The sequence below is a fragment of the Marmota monax genome, unplaced genomic scaffold, assembly GCF_021218885.2.
Source record: "Marmota monax isolate L192 unplaced genomic scaffold, Marmota_monax_Labrador192_F-V1.1 WCK01_AAM20220418_F8-fsc00067, whole genome shotgun sequence".
In the NCBI taxonomy this organism is placed as follows: domain Eukaryota; kingdom Metazoa; phylum Chordata; class Mammalia; order Rodentia; family Sciuridae; genus Marmota; species Marmota monax.
In genome coordinates this window covers 3,947,129-3,967,954 of record NW_026695065.1, presented here as the reverse complement: position 1 = coordinate 3,967,954, position 20,826 = coordinate 3,947,129, and positions in this window count along the sequence as shown.

Sequence of the window (20,826 nt, the reverse complement as noted above, 5' to 3'; positions counted from 1 at the left end):
CTTTTTATCACTGTGAAACATACCTGAAAAAATTTCAAAAAATAGGAGCAAAGTTTTATTTTGGCTCATGGTTTCAGAGGTTTCAGTCCATGATCATCTGACTCCACTGATTAGGGCCTGAAGTTGGGCAGAACATTAGGGTAGACGGGTTTGGAAGAACAGGGATCCTCAAGTCATGGTGGCCAAAAAATAAAGAGAGAGAGAGAGAGAGAGAGAGAGAGAGAGAGAGAGAGAGAGAGAGAGAGACCAGAGATAAGATATAGCTTGCAGAAACACACCCCTAATGACACATTTCTTCAACTGGGTCCCTCCTCTGACAATTTTCAATACCTCCCAATAATTACATCAAATTATTAGTCAACTGATGAAGTCAGACCACTCATGATCTGAGTCCTTCCCAAATGCCCCAACTCTGAACACTACTGCATTGAGTACCAAGTCTTCAACATATACTCCCCTAGGAGATGCTCTAAATCCAAGCCATAAAAGTTAAACAATAACTTCTTAATCTTCCCTCCACCCAGCTTCTGGGAACCATCATTCTACTTAATGTCTCTGTGAACTTGACTACTCTACCCCATATTAGTTGAATCATAGAATATTTGTCCCTTTGGATTATTTCACTTATATTCAAAGTTAATTTAGGTTGTGGTATGAGTAAAATATCATTCCCTTTTATGGCTGGATAATATTCTGTTGTATGTAAATGCCATGCTTTTTTATTTATTCATTGATAAACAAGTACATATGCTGCCTCCAAATTTGGCTACTGTGAATAATGTTGCCAATGGTCACAAATACAAGCATCTTCAAGATCCTACTTTCAAATATTCTGAGCATACACCCAGAACAGAAATTGCTGGGTTATATGGCAATATTAATTTAATTTATTGAGAAACTGTCTTGCTGTTTTTCATACTGTTTATTTTTATTTTATTTTTAGTTGTTGATGGACACAATAACTTTATTTATTTATTTATTTATTTGTATGTTGAGGATCAAATCCAGTACCTACTAGGCAAGTGCTCCACCACTGAGTCACAGCCCCAGCCCCTTCATACTGGTTTTCAAAACTTAATAGTATTAAGTTTCCCAATTCATGAAAATAAGTGTCTTTTAATTTATCGATATATTCTATAATTTCATTCATCAATATTTTATAATTTTTATTTCATATTATTATTATTATTGCTTTAATAGATTGTTTCTTTGTGATTCAAGATTAGAAGATTTTGTGTTTCTAGGAGTTTGCCCATTTCATGTAGTTTATCCAACTAATTAACATAAAAATTTTTATAGTACTCATATCGTTTTTTATATTTCTGTGGGTATAGTATAAGTTCCACAACTATGTTGAATAAGAGCAAGAAAATTAATGTCACTATGTTGCTGATTTTAGAAGAAAAGCTTTCAGGTTTTCATAATTTTTAGTTGCAGATGGACATAATATTTTTATTTTATTTATTTTTATGTGGTCCTGAGGATTGAACCCAGTGCTTCACATGTGCCAGGCAAACATTCTATGACTGAGCCATAACCCCAACCCCAGTGTTTCACCATTGAGTATTCTACCATTGTCATTTCTGATGTTAGTAGTTTGAGTCTTTTCTACCTTTTGCTTTGTCTGTTTTGCTAAATATATCACGTTTTGCTGTTGTTGATTTTTGTCTATAATTTGTGTTGGTGAATTTTACTTATTTCTGTTGTATTTCGTATTATCTCCTCCATTGAGTTTTTACTTAGTTATACTTTCTTAGATTTATTAATTTTAAAGTTAGTGTGCATTGAGATTTTTTTTTCTTTTTTAAGTGTAAAGTTTTATTGTTATCAAATTTCCCCTAAGCACTACTTCTTTTGATGCATCTCAAGTTCTGGTGTATTATATTTTCCTTATCACTATATGTTTTCTAATTTCCCTTGTGATTTCTTCTTTGACCAACTGGTTTTTTTAAGATTTTGTCATTTAATTTCCACAAATTTGTGAATTTTCCAGTTTCATTTTTGTTATTGATTTGTATTTTTATCCCATTAATTCAAGAAGACATTTTATGTGAGACTATATATATATATATATATATATATATATATATATATGTATATATATATTTAAATCTACTAGAAATTAAATTTTGTTCAATATATGGTTTATTTTGAATAATGTTTTATGCACACTTGAGAAGAATGTACATCGTATTTGAGAAAGGCAGGAGCCAGATTGGACAAAATGGTGAGTAAACTCTTGAGCCTTAATTTACAATCTCCTGCTAAAAGTCTTTTCTTACTCCACCTGTATGGAATGTGCCGGTTTTTGCCCTCCTTTTGTCAATCAAATCAATGACAAATGTCAAGTGCAGGGTAACACTGGGAAATATCATAAGCTCTTGGGTTTTAAATCATAATTTGCAAGCTGAGAAAATTCTTTCATTTGTGGACTTTAATTCGGAATCTAAATTCATAATCTGTTATGTTTCATTCTCCAGCATTAATTAGAAATCTTTATCTGATAAAAAAAAATCTTCCCACTCCTTCACCATTAAATGCTTGGAATATGCCTTTTGCTACTTTCTTATTATTAATCAATTCAATAATACATACCAGGTATAGGGTAACTCTATGTTATACTAGAAGGATCTCTTACAAAAGAAACGATTTACATAAATCTTCATAATACCAGACATTCCTGACCCAGCTGCTTAATGAAAAGATGGACCATTATGTTGTTCATAAGCAATATTTTATTTCTTTCTCAAATCAGAGCTGTCCTCTTGAACTGTAAGTATAGACTTTCTCCCCCTGTTTCTTTTTTTTTTTTTCATTAAAGCTTTGATTTTATATTCATGTGCACTTGACTTGGAGTTTGTTTTTATCAACATTGAGTCAGAAGTTCCAATCTCTGGTATCATACTGATATGGGATAGAGCAGTCTGTATATTTCTATTACATCTAGTTGGTCTATTACTTTGTTGAAGTCTTTAATTTTTTTAACTTATCATCTGTCTGGTTGTTAACTCCATCACTGAGAATGAGTATTAAAATTGCCAATTATTATTTTACATCTGTTTATCTCTCTATTTAATTCTACCACTTTTTACTTCACATATTATGGTGGTCTCTTTTTTGTTATTGTTTGTTAATTTTTTTGTAGTTATAGACAGACATAATGACTTTATTTTATTTGTTTATTTGTATGTGGTGCTAAGGATCTAACCCAGTGCCTCCCATGTGCTAGGCAAGCACTCTACAATGAGCTGGTCTCTTATCATGTGTCTAAATTTTTAAATTTTTATATCTACTTATTGTATTGAATGATTTATGTATAGGTTATATTAATAAACATTGTCAGCTGTCTCTTGCAAATTATTTTATTTAAGTTCTATTTTGTCTAATATATTTACAGCTCCCATCCTCTCCTCATTATGCTTTTCATGAAATATCTATTTCCATCCTTTCACTTTCAAACTATTTTTTTTTTCTAAAGATGAAAGTCTTTTGTAGAAAACGTAGTTTGATCATTTAGGTTTTTGTTCATTTTTTGATCTATCTGCTACTCTCTGTTTTTTGATTGGAGATATTAAAAAATATTTATTTAAAATAATATATAAAGATGAATTAAATAAAGAGGAATGGTCTTCTGCCATTTTTCTAATTATTTTCTCTGTGTGTAATATCTTTATTACCCTTTATTTCCTAAAGTATTTTCTTCCTTTGTGTTTAATTGTTTTTAAGATTTATTTTTAGTTGTACTTGGACACAATGCCTTTGTTTTATTTATTTATTTTAATGTGGTGCTGAGGATTGAACCCAGGGCCTCACATGCTCTAGGCAAGCACTCTTCTGTGGAGCCACAAACCCAGCCCTGTTTAATTTTTTGTAGTTAAACATTTAAATTCTATTCACACTTTCTTTTTTATGTTTTGCATTGCTGTTTTCTTTTTGATTAGTGTATAGATTGCATTTAATATTCTAAAGTCATTAAATTCTAATTTAATCTTATACCAGCATAATTTAAATAATCTAAAAATGTTCTCCTATACAACACTGTCCTGACCTCTTTTCAATTAGTAATGTCACAAAATTAAATGTTTTATATATTGTAGAAACAAGAAGTGTATTTAAAAAATATAATGATACTAGCTTTTATGATTTTCCATGTACTTTACTTGGTAGAGTTATTTATTTCTTCATATGTTTGCTAGATATAAGTTTCTTGATTCAATTTTTTCTTTTTTCATGTTAACTTTTAGTTGTAAAATTTGTTTGGTTCTGTTGCATAACTTCTTTCTCTTTGATGATACTTTTTTTTTAATGTGGTTCAAATATGTTCCTAATTGTTTATTGATGCATTTTTTGATGAATGCTTTAAAATATTTGTCAGAAAATTTTAACATCTCTGTCATCATGGTGTTCATATGTTTTGATTATCTTTTTTCACTTAAGGTAAGATTTTTCTGGTTTTTATTGTGACTTGTGATTTTCAAATGATTCTTGAAATTTTGGAGTATCAAATGATGATATTCTGGATCTTATTTTAACATTTTGTCTTAGCTAAATTTTTCTTGATATTGTATCAACAAAGGAGGAGCCAGTTCTTTACTCCTTAGTAGAGTTAGAAGTTCAGTTTCTTTACTTACATCCATTGACACAAGAGTAAAGGATGGGGTCTTCTTGTTATGTCTGGCCTTAATTTGGAATTCTGTCTCCCCACTTGGCCTTTTTGGCTATATTTGTTCTTTTTCGTGTGAGGAGTGCATTACTACAGTTTCTCAAGTGGCCTCCTCTGATACTGCAGGGTTGGAGGGATGGTCTTTCTATTTCTGAAAAAAAAAAGTGCTGAATTTAAATTTTCTCTTGTGGCAGTGCTCCAATAGGTAGTGGGAATGTGCCTTCATTATTTTTCTGAAACTCTGGCTATATCTGGCTTCTGCAACTTTAAATATTAGATATATGAGGTGTTAAAAAAAAAAAAACCTTAGGGAATTAGCCACAATGTCTCCAGGTTATGAGGTCCTGAAACTGCCTTCATCTCTCCATTTAAAAAATTTTTAAATAATTGTTTAGCATATAATGTTTGGGGCATATTTGTGCTGTCTTTAAGAAATAAGAAAATACCTATTTTATCTTCCTGGAAGAATTATTTTTTTAAGTATTGATTTGGGCTCATAGCTATTCTTTATAAAATGTATCCAGTGAATTACTTTGAATGATTTTCTAAGTGTTAAGTAACACCAATATTCCTCAAGTAAACCATATATGGTTTTATGTTATCATTTCATATATATTCAATATTCTAATATTTTGTCATAAATTTTTGTTTCACTCTCTTTGGAAGACATCAGGATATAATTTTCCTTCAAAAAAATCTTGGCATATTCTGGCGTCTGGGATATAATAACCTCATAAAAATGAGTTAGAAAATACTCCCTCTTTCTTATTTCATGAGTTTTTGTGTATGAAACTTATAATTTCTTTCATAAAATTTTGGGATAGTTTTATAATGTAGTCATCTGGACCCATTCTGGGAAAATGTTTACAATAATGAGAATAATTACTTTAATACATATTAGACTCATATATTTTCTGCATTTTTGCTAGCTTTGGTAAGTTTCATTTTCCAAAGATATTGTAAACTTTCATTAAATATTTAAACTTAGCAGTAAATAACTGTTTATGACATCTATTGATATTTATAGGGTCTGAGGTATATTCTTTTATTTAATCTATAATATTTGTTATTTACAACTCTTTTTAAAATATTTGTGAGCTTAGTTTTTATATGGATTGTACTAGTCTTGTTTTGCTGTCTCTTAGGGACTGAATATTTGTGCCCAACCAAAATTTATATTTTGGCGTCCCAACCCCAAGGTGGGTGTATTTGTAGAGGAAGAGTTTAAGAAGGTTTTTAAAGTTAAATGAGGTTATAAAGGTGGGGCTATAATAGGATTAATGTCCTTATAATAAAAGATACCAAAGTTTGTGTGCTCTCTGTCTCTCTCTCGTTTTCTCTCTCTCTCTCTCTCTCTCTCTCTCTCTCTCTCTCTCTCTCTCTCTCTCATACACACACACACACACACACACACACACAAGAAGAGATCATGTGAGCACACAGTAAGAAAACTGTCATCACAAGCCAGGAAAAGATTCTTAACAAGAAAGTGAACCATGTTAGAACTTGATCTTACATTGTTTTCCCTTCATAACTGTGAAAAAAATAAAATTCTATTGTTAAAATCATGTAGTCCATAGTATTTTTATAGTAGCCTGAGAATAATTAAACACAAGACACTGTCATAAAAATTACTACAAATTTAGCAACTTTAAGAAAATAAATACATATTGCATTCTTCTTTAAATCAAAGGTCTGGGTATGTTTTACTGGGTTTTGTTGTTGTTTTTAAAAATTTGGTTTTAGTTGTAGATGAACACAATACTTTTATTTTATTCATTCATTTCTATGTGGTGCTGAGGATTGAACCCAGTGCCTTGAACTCACTAGGCAAGCACTCTTACTACTGTGCTACAACCTCAGCCCCTTGTTTTGTTTTTGTATTTCTTTCTTCCTCTTGGTCTCGCAAGACTGACATCAAAGAAGATTCCTTTTATATACCAGTATCAATAAAAAAAGCTAATGTATATTTCAATGTCAAAGGGTATTACTCTGTAACAAACACTGTGAATATTAGATATATACATTTTTTTACCATTTTTTATTCATTTTTATGTGGTGCTGATGATTGAACCTAGTGCCTCACATGTGCTAGACAAGCATCCTACCACTGAGTTACACTCACAGCCCCTATATTTTGGTTTTCATCCATGGTACCTGTCTCATAACTCCTTCCTGAAGGCAAGCAATAGAAACTACAATTTCTCTTCCCAAAGACATTTGTACAATTTATAATTTCCCCTAACCTTCTGTTTGTGGACCTACCCTTGTCCAATACTAGGACATAAAGCCTCCCTCATTTCAGAAGGTCCCCATCCCATACCCTGGAGGGAAAAGCCAAGATGTATCTGAACAGGCAGACCTTGTTGGATATCCTCAATCTATTAGCATTACATCACTCCCTTTTTATCCACTCACATTTTGACACAGTTGTTCATTCTTTTTTAAATTTTTTTTTAGATGTATTTGGACACAATACCTTTATTTTATGTATTTATTGTTATGTGGTGCTGAGGATTGAACTCAGTGCCTTGCCCATGCTACGTGAGCCCTCTACTGCTGAGCCACAACCCCCACCCAGAGTTGTTCATTCTTCAATCATGCTTACGCAATTAAGTCTCCACAGAACAACAAAGATGTGGTTCACATATCTTTTGGATAGCTGAACACGTGGAAGTTCCTGAAGGATGGCACAACTGGAGAGGGCATGGAAGCTCTGTGCCCTTTCTCCAAAACTTCACCTTATGAATCAACCAGTGAATGTACATAAGTATTATCCTGAGTTGTGTGAGCTTCTTTTTGCAAATTAATCCATCTTAAGCAGTGGGTTGTAGGAATCTCAATTTGTAGCTGCTTGTGTTTTTCAACTGGTATCTGGTATTGGGGTGGGTGATTTGGGAACTGAAGTCTTACCTTTTGGGATTTATCATTCTCTCCAGTTACACAGCATCAGCACTAAATTAGATTAGAGAACACTCAGTGTTTGCTGCTGTAGAACAAACAGCTTGCTTGGTGGAGACAAACCCTACATGTTGGGTAAAGAAGTCTTTTGTGTTGATTGTGGTGGGAGAACACAAGAAAAACAGATGCTTTGTTTTCCTGAGACACAAAATTCCTAAAAACGTGGGAACAGCTTTATTGTTTTGGTTTGGGAAGAGGCTGGATGATTACTACTTCTTTTTTCGGGGTGAGGGGACAGGGATTTAACTCAAGAGCACTTGGCCACTGAGCCATAACCCCAGCCCTATTTTGTATTTTATTTAGAGTTATTATTAGAGAACATCTATATTCCTTTGACAAAATAGTCAAACCATTTTACAAATTACCTTTACCTTTGTACAATCCTACAGGGATTCTGATGGTCTTCCATGGTTTTCATGATGTATTAAAAATGGCTCTATATTTATGAAACCTATTGGTTGTCTCATCTATTTTGGGACTTTGTAACAGAAGGGAGTTATTGTTGGTGAATTCTGATAGCCCATATGGGCATGCTGTTCCATCAACTAAGTGCAAATTCTTTGCACTCACCTGTGAACCTCCCAGGTGGCAAAGTTTCCAAACACACTCAAAAGTAAAAATAAAACTTTTAGACAATAATCACCTATAAATGTTACATAGGGAGATTACTTACCTAAATTAGTAACATAATTAGGGTTCCCAATGTTTGACAATTGAGTATTAAAGAAATACCATGGAAAAATACAGTACAATTTACATCAGAAAAAAAATTGTATTATCCACATCCAGGTGCCAATAGGCATGGCAATCTTTAAACTGTCTTTTTCAAACAAGGAAATCTTTTACTCATTATATTTTAATAAAGTGCAAGGCTCATTTTTAAATCATTCTGTAAACATGTGACATTTTTAAGGGCTTTCATATTATATTTGCTTAAACATCTTCAGAACAGTTTTCATTTGATGTTGATCTTAGAATATAAAACATGTGATACATGTTCTTTAAAGTCACACACAAAAGAGGAAAAGAGCATATTTGGTAAGATTTCAGAGCTTTTGCCCCAGAGTTCTTAAAATATTACAGTGCATAATGAGATTTATAACAGTGTAGTAGGACATATGTCTTTTTCCATTTGGTAATTTTTATTTTGAAAGATTTAGATGCATGCAATATTACTGTTTGTGATTATGGAATCTGTTATTCTATCATAGAAATTACATTTATAATTTGTATACATTATCCAAACCAGAAACTACCCCTTTCCATCAGATCAGTGAAAAATAGAAGATAATAAAAAAACTATTCTCATGTTATTCCCAAACCACTATTATAACATAAATAAACATGTGGCAACAATTAATATTATTTGCGGGAAAATGGTAGTTTTTATATAACATGATTTTTTTTAGATAAGGAATACTCTACTAGTTTGATTCATTTATATGTTCTGTAATTTTCAATTTGTTTTGAAAGTCTATAGTTCCAATAGCAAAGAATAGTCTAGAAAATGGTGATTTCCTTTCAATTAAATTGACCATTTCTTGTAATGAGCAACAGTGTATCAAAAATTTTGGAGAAACAGACCACAGCCTGTTTTTCCAACCCTCTGCATCCCTCCAGCATTCAATAAACTCTTTTGTAGTGGAGTATCTGCCAACAAAACTAATAAAAGTCAAAATACCTGGGTTAATTTTATCAACATTATCCCTCTCCAATATTACAGAGCTAGGAAATCAGATGCAGTTTAATGATGAGTTTTGCATATGATATCAGGACACTTGTGTCCTGGGCAAGAAAGGGACCCAGCACATCTCCAGATGATCCTCAATTCAAATACTTTTATTTAAATACTAAAAATTATTCAGCCCATTATGCTATTTATCAGAAAAGTATAGTTTTATGTAACTCAATTTTATTTTATTTTATTTCAGTTATTTCCTCGGGTCTGCTTTCTTGGAATTCTTGATATAATCAGATTTTGAGAATGAAGATCTGATGATAGAGGGACTTCTATTTTTTTTAACTTTTTTTAGTTATACATGGACACAATATCTTTGTTTATTTTTATGAGGATCGAACCCTGTGCATCACATGTTTGAGGCAAGTGCTATGCCACGGAGCCATGATCCCAGCCCAGACTTCTATTTTTGAAGCAGCACTTAAATTATCCAAACTCAGGAGAGCTCTGGCTTGTGTTAGACAGCGGAGCCTCATAGATCAGGGCCCTGGTGGAGACCACGCCCTGCCTGTTTTTCAAGGAGCCCTCAACCCTCCTCCCAACAATGACGGTCAAAGGTCTTAACCTTCCCAGAAAATGAGCAAAGTCCTGGACCAAGACAGGTGAAATCATTAGTGGCCATTGGGTGGAACAGTTAGCAGCTGCCAGGGGTGGGGTTGGGGAACTGTTAGCGGCCATTGTGGGCGGGCGTGGTGTTGAAGGTTACAGGCCATTGGGTGGAATGTTAACTGCCCACTCTAGGACAGTTCTTCCCTGACTCTGACAGGCACTGGGTGGCGGGGATGGAGGTAAAGGTTAGGGGCCAACAGGTGGAACAGTTAGCACCGTACAAGTGGAAGGAATAGAGGCCACTAGGCAGTCGGTCTTCCCTTCTGCCCAAGAGAGAAAGGGCAGAGGAACACACGGTTCCATTCCGGGCCAGATGGAAGTGCCCACCACCCTTTGAGAAGATTTACTGGCCATTTGTAGAATGCCTCTGCATATACTGTGAAAAGCTGCCCTCACCTTTTCCACAGCATTTTAAAAGAAAACTTTTGTTACATTTGGACATTCTAGATGAAAAGAGGTTGCAAAAGTATAATAAAGTAGAAATTAGCACATCTTGTAAAACTTTTGCTACACAAATGTGAACACTCTAGATGAAAATATGTTGCTGATGGATGATAGAGTTAGATGCTAACATTTCTTGTAAATGCCCATTTGTTTTTAAATATCAGAGAAGAAATGTCTCCTGGAAGTGAGTTTTTGAAATGGAATTTTTAGATCACATCTAAGGTCAAGACTTGTCCATGTTTATTCAGTGAGTTGAAGGGACATGGAAAAGAAGACCAGGAGAAAGAGAGAAGAAGGTCCTGTGCCAGACTGGTCATGATTTTTGTATTCCAATCACTGTTTTGTGTGTGAGTTTTATTACTCATTACTGTATATGTAATTGGCAATTCTAAGTACTCTGTTGAAATATCTAGTCTTTCTAGATGTTCTGAAGTTTTCCAGTGTTTTAAAAGAAAAAGTAGTAGAAAATATAACATACTTCATAAATTTCATTTTGTTAAAATTCTATGAAATATTTTGAGGGGGCAATAGTCAAACCCTCTGTTGAGCAGTACACATTGTGTGCTGGTTCTCTGGAGCACCATGCCAGTGTTCTTATAGTGAGGCAAGAGTAATCGTTGTTCCTTATGTCTATACATTTTTTTTTTATTTTGCTGTGTATACACTGTATTTAAAGGACAAACAAGTACTAATCTATATCTAGTTTTTCTAGATGATAAAGGGATTGCCATTGTATAACAAAAGTAGAATTAGTCAATAAACACTGTATGTTTTATATTAAAATTCCTAGAAAGGATTATCTTCTTAAAATTCAAGGATTATAGTCCACTATTTTTACGTTTGCAGATTTTCAAGACTGTCATGTACATAGTAGACAACTTGAGTACTTAATTAAAACATCTCATAAATCTAGATGTTTAGAAATGCCTGATGTGTGTTAAATGTAGAGGTAGTAAGATATCACTGTGTAAATATCTTTTCAGTAATATCCATATAAAATAGCATCTTTTAGGAATGTAATAGTTAAAACACCTTGTGAGCAGTATAATACCATCTGTACTTGTTTAGAGAAGGTAGCAGGGAAGACTTGAAAAAGGTAATATGTTAGTGCATTCATACTTGGATATTTTCAGACATCAGTTTTGTGTATGTTTTGTGCATTTTATTTTGTTCTGTGTATAGTGTACATAATAGACAAATGAGTCCCAATTTTGCAACATCTAGTCTCTAGATGTTAAAGAACTTATCAGTATATGTCCTATTACAGAGTAAAATTAGCACATTTTGTACACTTTATGTTGCAATTCAGGGAAAACCTGTCTTCTGTGAGTGACTTTTGCATATGAATTTGTTCAACCATCTCTAAGCATTGCATATGCCTGTACTTGTCCACTGGACTGAAAGTAGAGAAAAGGAAGTGAGGAGGAAAATATTCAAGAACAAAATGGCCATTTGAGAAGAAACCTCAGATTATTACTGTTACTACATGTGCAATTTTATTTTTCAGTACTGTGTGCATAGTGGACAAGTTCTTATGTGAAACATCTATTTCTTCTATATGTAGAAGTTCTTGATATATTTTAAAATAGAAGTAGTAGAATAAAATTGTGTAAATGACTTTCAGGAAAATGATGGGAAATAATGTGTTTGGAATTGTGAAACCACATCTGAACAGTATACCATTTGTATTTGTACATGGGTTGAGGGAGATAGGAGGGAATACGTTGCAAAATGTGTTTTGTTTGAGTACATAAAACATTTTGTAGATCAAAAAATGTTGGACAGTTTAAAATTAGTAATTAACTTTTACTGAACATGTATCATGTTTCTGTTCCTATATTAAAACTTCTCACCATTCAGGACCAAATTCACTGTTTTTATCTTATTTAGCAGTGAGTAAAAATGATGTTTATTAATTGCTAAAAAATCATTCTATACTCATAAAAGCACAATATAGGTGTAATAAACATTCAACACAATTATGGACATAAAAAAACAAAAACAAACAAAACAAAAACATTCTCCGTATCAAAAAGATATGACAGCAATTTAAATTTGAATGCTGAATCTAAAAAGTGATAACTCTTATATAGCAATAATGATAACTAGTTAATATGATTACTTGGGAAAATGTGAAGCATTTTTTATTATATTTCATTTATTCCTCTTAAAAGTTTTCAGAGGCAGATATAATTTGTCCCCAATTTGAAAAAAAATTAAAAACTGAGGCAGAGAGATTGTGACATTTACTAATCTTTTAGCCAGTTGGTGGCAAAAATAAGAATCAAAGCATGTAACATTAATCTCTATGTGGTACTGCTAAATAATAGATTGGAGAAGTATAAAGGTCATATTATTGGATTGGTTATAAAGAATTGATTATGTATACAATTGTACAATAATCTACTTCATCTAATACCAAATCCACTCAGTGTTTACTCAAAGTTCTGTATCAGAACCTTATTAAATAATTCTCTATTAGTGACTGTAATTTAGTGTCTTACTAATATAATACCTGAGGAGCATAGAAATATGAATACAATTTTTCAAAACTCTATGATCCTGGTATCAGCTTTAGCCATGAGAAAACATAGTTCAATAATATGCTTTTCTAGTCTGAATTGCCTGTGTGCAACTCTGCCATATTCATTCCATACTTGAGATTCCATCTGCAGAAACTTGACATCTGTTTCCCTGTAGCCACAAAAATTTTTCCACATGTTCATATAAACAATTTGAAGCAAGGAATAAATTATCTGAGAGAGTGCAAGCTGCCATTGGAGCAGTGACATCTGTAGAAATATGTGATACAAAATTAACTCTCTGATTACCTAATAGTACTTTATAATTTTGTTACTGTCATATATTTTCAAAGTTTTTATATGGGTTACATTTAAACACATTTTTGACAAAACATAGTTTATGGTGATGAATCCATTCCAAAGAACATGAGAGATATTGAAAATTTAAGGCATTAGCATAAAATTCTACAGTAAAGCATTATGCAAATATTTAACTAAGGGTATCCTTTAGCTTCACTCATATCAACTGCATATTTCATTGGATGAAACAAGTAACTGTGTTATTCGCAAATGGCAATATATTTAGGTGGATTCCATATAACATATATCACTGGGAATTAGAACTAACCACAAGAAGATTTGAAATTAAGCAAGCATGAATATCTACATAAATTCTTGAAACTATTTCATTGGATGAAACAAGTAACTGTGTTATTCGCAAATGACAATATATTTAGGTGGATTCCATATAACATATATCACTGGGAATTAGAACTAATCACAAGAAGATTTGAAATTAAGCAAGCATGCAATGGACAAATGAAGAAAGAGTCTCTGTTGTGGAGAGGCTGAGGGTAGAATTGGTATACATAACTGGGGATTCCAATATCTCCTAGGGTTGCCATTTAGATCCATTATGAGGATAAGTTTAAATTCAATAATGTAAAAACTATGTTGTCAATATTTGAAAGAAATCATCTTGTCGGATGGATTATTATTATCACTCTGAGCAGTAGTGCTATATTTCTTTAAACTATGATTGCACACTATCAGATAGACCATTACTCTGACATTGACATCATTATGACATTGATCTGTTGGTTATGGTAGAAAACATTTATTAAAACTATATAAACTGAGACTGAGAATATAGCTCAGTTGGTAGAGTGCTTGCTTGCCTCTCATGCAGAAGGCCCTGGGTTCAATCCCCAGCACCACACACACAAACACACACACACACAAAAATTATATAAACTGGTTGGTCCTTCCAAAGACCTTAATTGCAATCTGTTATTCTATCATTATTGGTCTAACACAATTGTAAGATTACTTTATTGTACAGATAGAGTAACAAAGATTTGAGGAAATATAGCTTGCTAAGTCTTACAAATAACATTAAGCATTCTGATCTAGATTTTTTTATCTGTTCCAATTAGTCATACATGACAGCAGAATGCATTTCAACTCATTGTACACAAATGGAGCAAAACTTTTCATTTCTCTGGTTATATGATGTACGATGCAGAGTCACACCATTCGTGCAATCATACATGTACATAGGTTAATAATTTCCCATCTCATCCACAATCTTTCCTACCCCCAAATTTCCCCCACTCTTCTCACTCCCCTCTCCCCAATCCAAAATTCCTCTATTCTTCCCTTTAATTCCAGAATTAGTTTGCATGATCATGGAGCTATCAGATTCAAAAAGTGACTGGTCATCAGAGGAGAATCTTCCATGGACACTAAAATATGAGAGATGGCAAGGCTGAATGACATAAAACAAGAAAGTGAATAGGAAGAGGGCCATGTGAATGACAAAGATTATAAAAGATAAAGAGCTAGTATCTTGATAGCCCAAATTTGAATAGGAAAGGCGATGTAAAGAGAAAATGTCTGTGGCATGTGCTATAAAACCCTTTTAAGAAATATTAGAATATATATCTAAGTATTTTCTGAGCTTTCTGGACAGAGGCATTTATAAGTTTTTGCACAAGTTGGGGTACATCTGGAAGTGGAAACAAGCAGGTGGATAGAACCTGGTCTCCTTGCTGATAAGAGAGGAAGAACCTTAAAAAAGGCACCTGTAGTCTGCTTTCCTCTATATCCATCAAAGTCTTGTTTTATATTGTTCTGATTTCACTCTAGAAGAATCCTAGGAGACACTTAACATTTTAAAATGTCTCAAAATTCTAGAAAATGTACACAGTGGGAATGACCATGTCCCTCTTCTTTCCAGCTACACATATACTATAATTGTTTTGAAAGTATCCATTATCCACAAAACCCAGAATTACCTGCTTAGATAAATAAGTTAGGTTGGAAAGAGCCAGGTGGGATTTGGATCTTTCACAGCTACTCTGGAGCTCTATGATAGCTGAAGAAGTCATTTAATTTCAATTAACTTTGCAATCAATGTGACCCACAATAATAGGTGATTAAATATATTGATTCTGACATATATCATTATAGAACATTTCATTCAAGTAATTATATCTCTTACAAAACAATCTTCTCCTTGTCTCCCCCCACACACATGATACTGAAATAAGAGCTTTAATATATATCCATTTCTCTCTGTGAACACTTTCCTCTACCTCCTGAGATTTTGAAAATAGTTTAAATTTTATTTCTAAAAATTGTTATATTTCAAACCTCAAATTGTACTTTTAGATTTTAATTCTTTATGAACAAAAAATATACTCGACAATCCCATTAATCAACTATTTAGATTTAACTTTTAGACAATTTTTATCCACTGCATACTTTATATTTTGATGTTTTTCTTATTTAATGTTGAGCTTAGTATTCTTTATTTCCTCCAAAAGTGTTTTTTTTTTGTTTCTTTTTTTAATTTTTTATTGTTGGCTGTTCAAAACATTACATAGTTCTTGATATATCATATTTCACACTTTGATTAAAGTGGGTTATGAACTCCCATTTTTACCCCGTATACAGATTGCAGAATCACATCAGTTACACATCCATTGATTTACATATTGCCATACTAGTGTCTGTTGTGTTCTGCTGCCTTTCCTATCCTCTACTATCCCCCCTCCCCTCCCCTCCCCTCCCCTCTTCTCTCTCTGCCCCCTCTACTGACATTCATTTGTCCCCCTTGTATTATTTTTCCCTTTCCCCTCACTTCCTCTTGTATGTACTTTTGTATAACTCTGAGGGTCTCCTTCCATTTCCATGCAATTTCCCTTCTCTCTCCCTTTCCCTCCCACCTCTCATCCCTGTTTAATGTTAATCTTCTTCTCATGCTCTTCGACCCTACTCTGTTCTTAGTTACTCTCCTTATATCAAAGAAGACATTTGGCATTTGTTTTTTAGGGATTGGCTAGCTTCACCTAGCATAATCTGCTCTAATGCCATCCATTTCCCTGTAAATTCTATGATTTTGTCATTTTTTAATGCAGAGTAATACTCCATTGTGTATAAATGCCACATTTTTTTTATCCATTCATCTATTGAAGGGCATCTAGGTTGGTTCCACAGTCTTGCTATTGTGAATTGTGCTGCTATGAACATGGATGTAGCAGTGTCCCTGTAGCATGCTCTTTTTAGGTCTTTAGGGAATAGACCGAGAAGGGGAATAGCTGGGTCAAATGGTGGCTCCATTCCCAGCTTTCCAAGAAATCTCCATACTGCTTTCCAAATTGGCTGCACCAATTTGCAGTCCCACCAGCAATGTACAAGTGTACCCTTTTCCCCACATCCTTGCCAGCACTTGTTGTTGTTTGACTTCATAATGGCTGCCAATCTAACTGGAGTGAGATGGTATCTTAGGGTGGTTTTGATTTGCATTTCTCTGACTGCTAGAGATGGTGAGCATTTTTTCATGTACTTGTTGATTGATTGTATGTCCTCCTCTGAGAAGTGTCTGTTCAGGTCCTTGGCCCATTTGTTGATTGGTTTGTTTGTTCTCTTATTGTCTAATTTTTTGAGTTCTTTGTATACTCTGGATATTAGGGCTCTATCTGAAGTGTGAGGAGTAAAGATTTGTTCCCAGGATGTAGGCTCTCTATTTACCTCTCTTATTGTTTCTTTTGCTGAGAAAAAACTTTTTAGTTTGAGTAAGTCCCATTTGTTGATTCTAGTTATTAACTTTTGTGCTATGGGTGTCCTATTGAGGAATTTGGAGCCCGACCCCACAGTATGTAGATCATAGCCAACTTTTTCTTCTATCAGACAGCGTGTCTCTGATTTGATATCAAGCTCCTTGATCCATTTTGAATTAACTTCCAAAAGTGTTTTTGAATGAGTTTAATTCTAAGCTTTTGGGAGAACTGTGATGGTTAATTTTACATGTTGATTTGACTAAGTCATGATATATCCAGATTTTGGATCAAACATTATTCCAGATGTGTCTGTGAAGGTGTTTCTGGATGAGATCCATGTTTGAATTGGTAGACAAAGTAAAGCAGACTGCTCTCCCCAATGTGGATGATGTCCCATTTAATCAACTTAAACTGTGAAGAGAATAAAAAAGCCTCCTGCCTTGTTACTACCTTCAAGTTAGGACATGAATTTCATTATCCTTTCAGACACTAATTGAAATAACAATTCTTCCTGGTCAGAAGACTGCCAGTTCTGGAAGAACACAATCAACTCTCCTGGGTCTCCATTTTACTGTATACAGCTTTTTGGACTTGTCAACTCTCATAATTATGTGCAATAATTCCTTACAATAAATCTCTTTATATATAAAAGTACATCCTATTGGTTCTGTTTCTCTGGAGAACCTTAAATAACAAAAGTACCATTTGTTGCTTTGTGAATATCCATTATTCATTTCCTCTTATTTTGCATATGGAACATAAATTTTCCTCTTCTGTTCTCATTTATGTGACCATGGTTGAGCTGCTTTCATTTCCTACTGAAGGACTGGGCACTTGAACCATCAGATCCATAGTTTGTGGCTCAGTGATTTGAACATAACCCAATTTTGACTGGTTATAGACTTTTGTGGGACTTTTTCAAGAAGAGTGAAAAAATAATGCCTGCCTTTCCACTGAGGTGCTAAATTCTAGTTGCTAAAACTATCTTGAAAATGCAAGAGAAAAGTTTTTCTGAGAATTATATAAACACAGGATCTGAATATGAGGTATTAAAATTTCTAATTTAAAATTTTTAACTGTGCTTAGGGGTACAGCTCAGTGGAAGAGTTCTTGCCCAGTATGCACAAGCCCTTGATATTGGTTCCTAGCATTGGAAAATAAATTAGCTGTTCAATTTATTCTTTATGTAGACTATGTTGTGTAGGTTTCTGTCACTTGTAACCAAAAAGTACTGTTCATTATAATGTGAACAGCTGAAAATATTAATTTTTACTTTCCTATACAGAATCTTTATTTCCTGGGCATATGTTTCTTGCATTATAATCATTTTGGCCATTCTTTAGATCTTCTCTCAGATTCTAACTTATGTTTAATCAAATGAAAAATTAATTATGATTATCACTATTTATGGTTATCATGTTTTCTCTCTTTATGGAAGACTATACAACTTTCCACTTTTGTAGCTTAAAAATATTTCCAGCATACATCCAAGTATAATTCTCCTTTAATACTTCTACATGTTTGATATGTTCTTTTGATATTAAATATAATTTTAAAATTTTGCTCAAAATCATTGAAATTTTAATTACTATTTTTTGATACATATCCTTCAACTTCTCTTCTTACTTACCTCATTTCATTTGTTCTTTCCTGCCTTCCTTCCTTCCTAGAAATTTCTTTATTCCAACATGCCATTGCTCTGGATGTGTCTTCTAATTTTTTAATCCTTAATATTACTCATAATTCAATTTATTATTTTCTGTATTGTAAAATAATACCTCCAGATTATTTATAGGTGATTGTTCTCCAAAACATTTGCTTGTATTCCTCCTAAAATAATTTCCAGATAAATGTAATTGATGTCAATTCATTGAATCCTGGAAAAAAGGACATTAGTGGAAAATCTGGTGATAACTAAAAATAATCTGAAGTTCAGTTAATAACAACATATCAATGTTAACCTCAGTTTGGACAAACATGTCATAGATGTGTATGTTAACATTAAGAGAAATTTAATTAATTTTAAATTAAATTAAATTTAGTATATACAGAGATTCCCTGTACTGTATTTGCAACTTTTGTGCAAATATAAATTTATTTCAAATATAAAAGAATAATCTCAGATAAAACACTACTCCTTGCACATACAGTTTTAAGCTGAATTATGATATTTTATAAGTTTGAAAAGGTGTGAAGCATACAATTTCTGGCCCACTGTAAATACAAGTTGAATGTACCCAGTCTAAATATCCAAATTCTGAAATTTTCCAATATCAGAAATCTTTTGAGGGCTGACATGACACAAGCGAAAAATTCTACAACTGATATCATATTTTGGATTTTAATCAACATGTAGACTTACTAAAAAATATTGCACTGGATTACCTTTAGGCTATATGTATAAAGTATATATGAACCATAAATGAATTTTTTGTTTAGATTTGGTTCCTATCCACAAGATGTCTCATTGTGTATATGCAAATATCACAAAATCCCAAAATATTTGAATTCTGAAACACTCTAGGGTTTAAGAATTTCAGATAAGGAATATTCAACTTGTATTACGTTGTAAGACAAAATCATGACTTCACTATTAAATATATACAAGGAAGTATCAATACTATACCAATTTGATGCCTATTATTAAAAGAAAGAAACCACAAAGAAGTTTCTATGTAATAGGTTAAAATTTCACAACATTCCTTTTTTCAAGGACTCATTATATTCACCTTCATTTTCACACAAAAATCTATCTAATATATTTTTATTTTTCAAAACTTCTATTTGTTATTTCTTCATAATTCTCTAAAAACATGCATATAAATTAAAAGCTATAATTTAAAATTTCCTTTTTATTATTTTTTTACAATTCTTATAAAACAAGTATGAAGTTATCTTCATCTGGTATGAAGTTATCTTCACATTTTTTTTTGTGGTGCTGGGAGTTAAACCCAGGACTGGGCCCACTATGGGCAAGTGTTCTAACACTCAGCCTTATCCTCAGCCAGCCCTCCTTACAATTACTAACAGTACATAATTAAAAAAAAAAAAAAAAAAACTATAAAGTAAGATTCAGAATATGTAAGAGTTATGTTTTTCTTTATTAAAGTTGGACAAAAGCAATCATTAAAGTAGAGATGTGGGGCTGAGGATGTGGCTCAAGCGGTAGTGCACTAGCTTGGCATGCATGCGAGGTGCTGGGTTCTATCCTCAGCACAATATAAAAATAAAATAAAGGTGTTGTGTCCACCGAAAACTGGAAAATAAATATTAAAAAATTCTCTCTCTCTCTCTCTCTCTCTCTCTCTCTCTCTCTCTCTCTCTTAAAAATAAAGCAGAGATGTGGTAATGGCTTCACTCAGACATGCATTCCAGGGCTATAAAAGAATGCATGTGTAAAATTTAATATCTGGAAATTATTCCTTTAAAACCACTCATTCAGGGCTGGGGTTTTGGCTCAGCAGTAGAGTGCTCACCTAGCACGTGCAATCCTCAGTACCATATAAAAATAAATAAATAAAATAAAGGTATTGTGTCCAACTACAACTAAAAAATAAAAATATTTTTAAAATAAATAAATAAAACCACTCATTCCTATGTCTTCACATACTCTTGTGGTTTTAAAGGGAATATTAATTCTTTTTTTTTCAGTTCTACTGAATTTTAAATTTGGATAAAATGCTATTTATTTCTACTTGTTTTTTTCTGTCCATTTATCCGTTATGTTTTACATGTTAATTGACATTTTCCCCCATTAAATCTATCTGAATATTAATTGTTTTCCATATAAAAACTACTTTGACACCTACATCAGACTGTGATTTT